This window comes from Penaeus monodon, chromosome 38, assembly GCF_015228065.2.
Source record: "Penaeus monodon isolate SGIC_2016 chromosome 38, NSTDA_Pmon_1, whole genome shotgun sequence".
Lineage (NCBI taxonomy): Eukaryota > Metazoa > Arthropoda > Malacostraca > Decapoda > Penaeidae > Penaeus > Penaeus monodon.
Window position 1 is genome coordinate 14128427 of NC_051423.1, and position 10000 is coordinate 14138426.

The following is a 10000-nucleotide window of genomic DNA, read 5'->3' on the forward strand; positions in this document are numbered from 1 at the left end:
AGTGTAATGCCACGGTAGTTGCTACAGTCCCATCGATCCCCTTTCCCCTTCCAGAGAGGGATGACCACGCCCCTCAGCAGGTCAGGGGAATGGTACCAGACTGCCAAATGGCAGTCAGGACTGTATGCAGGCCCCGAGCCATAGGTTCACCCCCAGCCTTTAGCAGTTCAGCAGGGATATCACATATGCCTGCAGCTTTCCCACTCTTCAGTTTGGAAATCGCCAGCCTAACCTCTGTTAGGGTAGGAGGTTCCTCGCTGATGGGTGGGTCCGGCACAGGCACTGAGACATCGCTTGCATCCAAGCTAACTGTTGGAGGATCCACCTGGTACAACTGTTCAAAATACTCAGCCCAACGTTCACGAACCCCAACATGATCTGAGATGATCCGTCCATCCACTGATCGGACTGCAGTCATCTGTGAGGAGGGCTTAGGGTTCAGTTTTCTCAGGGCTTGGTAGGCAGGGCGAAGGTCATTTACCAAGAAATGGCCTTCGACCTCCTCAGCAAGATTCCTGATGAACTGTTCCTTGTCCCTTCTCAGCAGTGTCCGAGCCCTACGCACCATGAAACGATGCAAGACTTGATTCCCATTCAGCCGAGCCTTGCGACACGCTTCAGTGGCCTCTAATGTCTCCAGGGAGATGGTATTCTGCCTTCTCCTTGGGCGTACGCCAATGGACTCCTGAGCTGCTTCGAGTGTTACGCGCTTGAAGGACTCCCACAGAGCAACTGGATCCGTCAGGTTGCTGGTTTCCGAGAATCGGTCAGAGACTGCCGTGGCGAACCCACGGGCACACTCCTCCTCCCTTAGTCTGTCCAAGTGAAACACCTTAGGGTGGCCACTGGAGGGACGGGGAGTTTTGAAGTGGACCCGCAGGGTAGCCACAAGCAGCCTATGGTCGGTGCCACAGAACTCAGCACTCCGGTAAACCCTGCAGTTCTGGAGGATCCTCCATCGCGTGTTGACAAGAATGTGGTCGATCTCCTTGGCCACTATACCCGTATCGCTGTACCAAGTCCAGCGATGCGAGTTGGAGCGCTGGTACCAGGAGCCAGAGATCCTCATTTTCTGGGACCTAGCAAAGTCCCGGAGAAGGAGGCTATTCTCGCTGCTGGGATCAGCTCCCGAGCCATGGGGGCCGACAGACATCTCGTAGCCAGCTCGGTCACAGCCGGATACCGCATTGAAGTCGCCCAGAACAATGCGAATGTCTCGAAGGGGGCAATCATCTGCCACAGATGCGAGTTTGGCATAGAACGCCTCTTTCACATCGGTTTTATGTACATCGGTAGGAGCGTATACAGCAATAAGAGACATGAAGCCAAAAGCATGCTTCAGTCTCAATGCCATGATACGCTCATCAACCGGTGTCACCTCGACTACCGCAGGCTGAAGTCGACTGGAGATGGCTATGGCTACACCCTGGAGGTGGTGACCATCGCTGCGGCCCGACCAGTAGTAGGTGTAGCCACCCACACTGATCGTGCCGCTACCAGGTCTTCTCACCTCTGAGAGGGCAGCCACCTCAACTCCCAGTCGCTTCAATTCCCGCGATAGCAGAGGTAACCGCTCATCCTGCCGCAAGGACCGGATGTTCCAAGCGCCTACCCGGAAAGCACGCCTGAGGTTAAGCCTCGGGTGGTCACTCCGGGTGCACGCCACCTCTGCCGCCCCCACCAACACAGCCCCAGATAAAGGGGGTCGGCAGGCTGTGGGACCGCCTATCCACCTGTGGGGTTCCCGAGGGCTTTCCCCCACAAGCTTCATGGTGGGTTGGCGCCTGCCGGGGCGCAGGCGGGACGAGTAACTCTCGTTCCAATCCTGCACCCCGACATTTGCCCTCCCAGCGGGACCCACAGCCCGCCTTACTTGCTGGGTGGGAGGGACAACACCCCTCCCCCCAGCATTTCCATTTATCTGTGACGTTGCCAGAGGGTCATTCTGGGGGGAGGAGGACTGGCAAGGCCCACCTCCCCCGAGCCGCCCCATTACCCCAGGGTGGCTAGGGGGCAGGAGTTGGTACGAAGCCAGAGCGTGTCCACACGCCGGTGGGCCATAACTCCGTACCTCTGGGGCCTCCTGCTGCTCCGAGATCCCCCACAGATTTAGCCTGGGACCGCAAGGTACCCAGTTACCCATGGGTGGCCACGAGGAGGCACTGCAGAATTCTTAATGATGGAGAGGCTGTGACCTGGCAGGGGAGACTTATGCGGAAGCTGCTCCCTTTTTCGTACTGGGCTAGCCAGGGGTGGAAGCTGCAAGCGAGAAGGCATGCAAGCACTTAACACTATCTAGGCTACCACACCATCGCTTCACATCACCATGCACGTGAAGCACCCACCCACCGGAACATCGTGGGGAATAATGTAGTCTGGCTTCGTTACGTAGATGACATCCTTGCTGTACTACCAACCAGAACGAACCTTCAAGAACTCCTCCACAGACTAAATGCAGTACACCCCTCCATACAGTTCACCACCGAAGAGGAGAAGAATGAACAGCTTCCTTTCCTCGACACCCTAATCCATAGAAGACCTGATGGCCCGGTGTTCTCTGTATACAGAAAGCCCACTAATAAAGATGATTTCATACATTATTTCTCTGTCCACAACAGTCGAACCAAAGAAGGCGTGGTCATTGGTTTCTTCCTCCGAGCACTTAGAATCTGCAGCCCGGAGTTCCTGGAGGAAGAAATGCAACACGTCAGCAACACATTCCAGCGCCTCCGTTACTCTCGCGCCTTGCTCAGCCACCTTCGACGCAAAGCGGAAAAGATCATGACCAGATCAAGAGGGGATGTCACACAGAACAAGACACACAGAATTATCATCCCTCACTCACAGCTGGCAGAACATCTAGAGGCCCTGGTTGGGCCACACTATGAGGATAACTACCACCTCTGGCAGGAAGATCGGAGACATCGTCAGGGAAGAGATCAGACCACAACAGACCTCGCAGCCAGGTGTATAGCATATCTTGTGGTGGCTGCGATAAGGTATACATAGGTGAGACAGGACGTGGCCTCCATGAACAACGTATCGACCAGCATCGCAGCGCCCTCCGGCGACACGACAAGAGGAGCGCCTTCGTTGTTCACGTCGACTCCAACGGCCATCTCCCCAAGTGGTCCCAGGCCTCCATTATTAAACAAGATCTGCCCCCACGACAAAGGAAGATGGTAGAAGCGGCGTTCATACACACAACTAACCACTTCAACACCGCAACAGGGAGCCACGAACTAGCCAAGGTCGTCGCACTCCTGATTACCGACGTGACCTGACCGCCTAGTACTTGTATATATACCTCTATGTAGCTCTAGTCTTATAGCCTCCGGGCTAGTATACTGGTAACGTGTCGGCCTCTCATCCGGGGGTCGGCGGTTCGCGCCCCGCCCAGGCGCGAGAAGTTGCAATTGTCGCCCGGAGGTTATTGCTGTGGCTGGGCACCACGGCGGGTAAGGACTAGCTAGGTTCAGCCGAGTCAGCACCAGCTGACACACGTGAGCGAGTCGGCATTAGTCGACACAGGCCGGGCGAGGCTAAGCTTCGCATATCGGACTTATCCTTATATCTAGTCTTATATGCCCTGACGAAGTAATGAAAGCGAAAAGGCCTTCGGCATATTCGTATGTTTTCTTGTACTTCCCTTCGTTGTTCTACTCGCAGTGTGTGTGTGTGTGTGTGTGTGTGTGTTTGTGTGTGTGTGTACATATATACACATACATACATATACACATACATACATGTGTGTGTGTGTGTGTGAATATGCATATGAATATGTATATGTAAATATAAACTTACACACACACACACTTATGTGTGTGTGTGTATGGTCACTGGCTTTACCGACCATATAAGACTAATGCTCTTCACTAAATTTTATCTGGTATCATTGTTGGCAGTCAAACAAGGTATGTAATTAGGTCTTAACATTGCAAATAGATATTGAATAAATATAAATACTGCTGTAGAAAGTAGCTAAAATGGTGTTTGAAATCCTTAGGTATGTCACACTTAGGAAATAACAATATGTTGTTGCAAGACTGGGATACATGGTAATGGAATCATATAGCTATTAGTTTCCATTTTAAATGTGAAATACATATGAAATACATTTCATTAGAGTGCCTAAAAGTGGGAGAGGGATGAGGTAAGGTGTGGGGAATGTCCTGGGGGAGAGTGGCAGAAAGAGACGGAGAGGGAAAAAGGAGGGAGTTAAAAGGGGAGAGGTGCCAGTAGGAGGTAGCAAGCGAAATGAGGTAGGGAGAGAGGGAAGAGGGAATAAAAGGATAGTGAGCAATGAGATAAGTATATATACAACTCAAATAGTTAACACGATTGTGATTAGACAGAAATAATATTATCAGTATTATGTTATAAGAAATATTATTGGAAATCCGTAACAGTTTATCAACCAAGCATGCAGTGAATGCAAGGCTCGGGCGTAACATGATTACTTTATGCATCGTGACTCGTAGATGCTGTTTAATCTTAGTTGTTTTTGGAGAGGTTAGACAGTCGTAGCTAATATCCCCCCCTCTCCTTCTCTCTCTGTCTCCAGGGGAAGAGGGGCAGTATCAGTTGATAGTTGATAATTATTTGATATTTTGAGTAAACGTTTAAAACATATATAATGGCTGCAGACTGTATATATATATATATATATATATATATATATATATATATATATATATATATATATATATATATATATATATATATATATATATATATATATATATATATATATGTGTGTGTGTGTGTGTGTGTGTGTGTGTGTGTGTGTGTGTGTGTGTGTGTGTGTGTGTGTAACTATTCCACTTTTCAAAAATATTTTAAACAAAAATAAATATTTCATATTACAGATTTCCTTAGTTATTACTCGGGTTTCACAGTACCTCTACAGGGCAAGAATTATATCCCGAATTAATCCCAGATCCAGACGTTTTCCCAAGCTTTAACGTCGATATCACAAATTAATAGATTTCATCATTTGGAATACCTAGAGAGAAACTTTCACTGGCAGTGCGCCGTGCAAATATGAGGTTCCTCCAGTGCGGCGGCGCTCGTTCCGCTCAGCTCAGCAGTCTCATTGGCTGCAGGTGCGGGACGTGTTGGCGATGCATCGTCGTCAAGGCAACCCATGTCTCTCCTTTGTTGAAGGCTGGAATTTCTTTGAACTTTTGGGGTCATGCTTCGAGTTTTTCTGCCCCTTTTTCTTGATTTTCCCAAATTTTTTGAACTAGTCTGTTTCCCCCTCCCCCCACGCGAAAAAGGGAATACACCCAAGGAAAGAGCAAATTTGTGCCTGTAGAGGAGCTCCTTCCCTCCCGTCTAGCAGCCAGCTGATTCTTCCACGGATGAGAGTTTCGCGAAGCCCTCCCGCCAGTTTTTATTGTTTTTAAATGTCATTTTCTGTCGAGTGTGGTCCCGGTTGTAAATTTCCCTTTTTAACTTGGATAGAAAATCTACTGGGTTTTTTGGGGGAAAAGAAGGCCGACTTTCCCCCCCTGCCCCCCCCCAAGTCGAACTTTGTGTGAGTCGTCATTGGTTCCTCATTGCGGCATCTTTTTCCCCTGGGCTCAACCTAAAGAAATTTTTCCAACATTTGAAAAAGTTTTCCCTCGGGAATGAGGTGGAGCAAGTTATTCGGAAGACTTCCAAAACAGAGGGGCCAATATGCTTGCTTGAGGAACACCTGTTAAAGAGTATTTTTCCCTTTAGAAATACTCTATTGTCGCGAGGGATAATTTTTTAATAGGAAAACACCATGCACTGTTTCGGTCAAATATCTGACCACTGCAGTCACCCGTAAATTGGGAGGCGCAGCGGCGCAGAGAACAGGGAGACAAAAGAAGAGAGAGAGGGAGAGGAGAAGGGGAGAGGAGAAAAGAAAGAAGAGGAGAGAGAAGAGAGAGAGTATGGCAATCTATTTCTTACCCAAAACTACTGGCTTTTACCATTGGGCCAAAACCCAATAAGAAAACCCTTGACTCAGCGAGGGCCCTAGATGACGATGTTTCTGACCTCGCCTGACCCGACAGTTGTGGCCAGGCCCCACCCTGTAATTTTCCTAGCCTTCGCCTTTGACGGCCTCTCCTCGCCCCGGGGGTGGCCTGACCGCAACAGTCTATTTTTTGTACAATAGACTATGTACCCTTTTTCCACGTGCTCCCAAAACCCAAATAAGAAACCCTTACTCAGCAAAGGCATAGAGCGATTTTTTCTGCTTCGCCTGACCGCAGTTTTTCTTAGCGCCCGCGTGTAAGGTCGGCCCAGCCTTCCCTTCAGCGGGTCGACCAAGTGAACTGCGCTCACCCCTTTACCTTAGCATTGTCTCGGTTTTTTCCCTTGTGTTTTAACTCTTAGTAAAAAAAGGTGAAGTCATTATACCCTCACTACCCTGTTCCATTGTACAGGGTCAAGCCTTTACGAGAGAGAGAAGAGGGGGGAAAAAAAGAAGAGAAAAAAAGAAGGGGGGAGGAGAAGAGAGAAGAAGAGAATAAAAGAATAATATAGAGAAGATAGATGATGGAAGAGGCGGAAAGAGCGGAGAGAGGGAGAGAGGAGAGAGAGCGAGAGAGCGAGAGAGAGGAGGGGAGAGAGGGGAGAGAGAGAGAGAGAAAAGGAGAGAGAGAACGAAGATAAGGGGGAGGAGATAAGAGAGGAGAGATAGAACGAGAATAACAGAATGGGAGATAGAGATAGATGAGATATATTAATAGATAGCGAGTGAGAGCGAGAGAGAGAGAGAGAGAGAGAGAGGAGAGAAATAAAAGAAGAGAGAAGAGAGAGAGAGAGAGAGAGAACGAAAAGAAGGTGGGAGAGAGAGAGAGAGAGAGAGGGCGAGAGAGAGAGAGAGAGAAGAGAGAGAGAGAGAGAGAGAGAGAGAGAGAGAGAGAGAGAGAAACGAAGAGAAGGGGGAGGAGAGAAGAGATAGAACGAGATACAGAATGAGATAAAGATGATAATAGATAAGAATAAGAGCGGAAGCACGCGAGAGAGAGCGAGAGAGAGCGGAGAGCGAAGAGAGCGAGAGAGAGAGAGAGAGAGAGAGAGAGAGAGAAGAGAGAGAGAGAGAGAGAGAGATGAGAGAGAGAGAGAGCAACAATGAGAAGGGTGGAGGAGAGAGAGGAGAGCGCTACACGCATAATAACAGAAATGAAGAGATAAGAGATAAGCTTAGATAGATAGATAGAGACGAGGGAGAGCGAGAGAGAGCGAGAGAGGAGGAGAGAGAGAGAGAGAGAGAGAGAGAGAGAGAGAGAGAGAGAGAGAGAGAGAGAACGAAAAGAATGGGGAGGAGAGAGAGAGGGATAGAACGAGAATAACAGAATGAGAGATAGACACAGATAGATAGATAGAGAGAGATTAATAGCGGATATAGAAATAGTAAATAGTAGAGTAGAGGAGATAGAGAGAGAAGAGAGGAGAGTAGGAGAGAGAGAGAGAGCGAGATAGGAGAGAGAGGAGAGAGAGAGAGAGAGAGGTATCAGGAGATAGACAGATAGAGAGGACAATGGAGAGAGAGAGAAAAGAGGACAATAGAGAGAGGATATGAGAGAGAGAGAGAGAGGAGAGAGAGAGGAGAGAGAGAGAGAGAGAGAGAGAGAGAGAGAGAGGAGAGAGAGAGAGAGATAGAGAGAGAGAGAATTGCAATCTCCTGCAGCATCAGTCCATCCCTGATTAGCTATGATAAGTTTTGGCTTTAATACTTAGAAAGAGGTATTAGCTGATGGTTACCGGCAGCTGGGTGAGAGAGATCGCGTTTCATTTCAACTATCTTCCTCACGATCTTTTCTCAGTGATCAAATGCAATCCGATAAATGTGATGCCCTCGTAGTTCTTATTTTGAAATGACTCGCTTCAAAACTTAACTGTGTCAGAACGGTTGAGACGAAGCGCCATAGGCTATAGTGCTTTCTCTTAAAAAATTCTAAATGTGGGATACAGCCCTTCTCATCTAGTGCAGAACTGAATCACGGTAGTCGTCTGGGAAACCCAAGAGGCTACGAAAGTTTCCCAAGAAAAGGCGGTGCCACCTGAACAGTAAGCCAACCTCTGGCTGATACATTCTTAGCCTTAGTAAACCCCAGCTGTGATCGTACGCGCTGTTCAGTTTTAAGCACACAGACGAAAGTTCAGTTAAACTCGCATAACCCGAAGAAATTATGCCAATCACTGTCTGACGTGCTGGGCAACTACAAGTGACTGGTGGCATAGCAGTATTGGTGGTTGCCTGGTCCTACGTTGCATGAAGAGTGTCGTACCAAAACTCTTATACCAAACTCTCAAAATCCGGAAATCACCAAAAAGCAATTTCTCACTTACAGCAGAACAACAAGAACATACATGGTCCTAGAACTAGTTTTTCAGCATTTCAATTCCACAGACGGCCACCACAAATTGTGATATATCCGGACATCAGCATATCCCCCTGCGGCCCCTTTACTCCTTCCTAGGCCTTTCATTTTAAAATGGTTTGGGTTGCACAGCAGCTACATAAAAAGCAATATAGACTCGTCATTGCAACCGAGAGACAGTTCTTGATTTTGATGACAGAGTCTCAATTAACCGTGCCAAGGTTAATGGATACAGCCCATGGTTCCGACAAGACCGTTCAAGAGCGAAACTGCAAGTACAACAGTTAACCTCGGAGATCCCTGATCACTTTGAACTCATGTTCATCATTTTTTTTTGTTAGTGCAAAAGACAAGTAAGACAAGTTAGACCTTTGCTGGCATGGAAAAGAACATATAAATTACTTAATCAACAGCATAATTGATCTCGCCATCAACTCTTGCAGGTGACCTGAATCAGTACCTTAGTCAGGGTTAAAAAATCATATGTCTTTTCCAATGCATTCCAGCGGTTCTTCATTCGATTCTGTACTCACGGTAATCACAGGGGTTTGTAGGCACACCTGTGCATGGCGCCATTAAGATATCTCTCTCCTTAAATGTCGAAAAAGAACAGCCGTACCCGAAGACAATGTGGCAATGGAAAGACACAGATTGCCCTCACTCAAACAACACCTCAAACAAACAGATTGGTTGAGGTCTTGTTTGATTGGTTGATGATCAGAAAGAAGCTTCTGCCTCACACATCATCACCTGTCAAAAGAAATGGGTACCTACTCGTACATTCCTGATAAGACCTGATCTTCCTTGGTTCGGTTTTCAGTGTAGAACAGCTGCTGAAGAAAAATACCAAGCCTTGAAGCGTCTAAAAACAACAACAGATCAGATAAGAACAGCCAACTTTACAGAAGTGCCTGTAAAGAAATGGCTGACAAAGCTGCTTGGGCTAAATTGAAATGGAAAGAGGATCTACAGCATACATTTTGCCAAGGAAAGCTTCATCCCAGCAAATGGTGAAACGTCACGAAAGCACAGCAAGGACTATCCAGGGCGACTTCATACCATCTCTGAATCAGGCAGAAGGTAAAACAAAGTCGACTGCAAGATAAACTTGACCTATTAGCACTTCACATTGCCAGCAAAGTGAATATAAATAAACCTGACAAAGAAGTGCCTATTTCTCCTCGAAGATGCAGAATAAGCTCTGTGACATCTAGAAACATTAAAAACTCCTGGGCCTGATGAAATTAATCCCCCCTTCTGGCAGATCACCTCAAAGAACATCTGCAGCACAACAGGTTATTATTGGACCGACAGTTCGGATTTCATAAAGGTCTTTCGTCCTCTGACCTGCTGATCTTATCCCACAAGTGGAACGAAGCTCTGGACAAAAACCTGGATACCAGAGCTATAACACTAGATAGCGCCAGTACATTCGACTCTGTGACACAAAGGTTTGCTGGCCAAGCTGAAATCTTACGGCATTGAAGGTGCTCTCCTAAAACTTCTAAAGAGCTATCTAGCAGAAACCTGGTGGTTGCTATGCATGGCAAATCTACAAAATATTCCATCCGTGCATGGGGTTCCTCAAGGGAGTATTCGTGAACCAATTCTTTGAAAGATATACATAAATAACC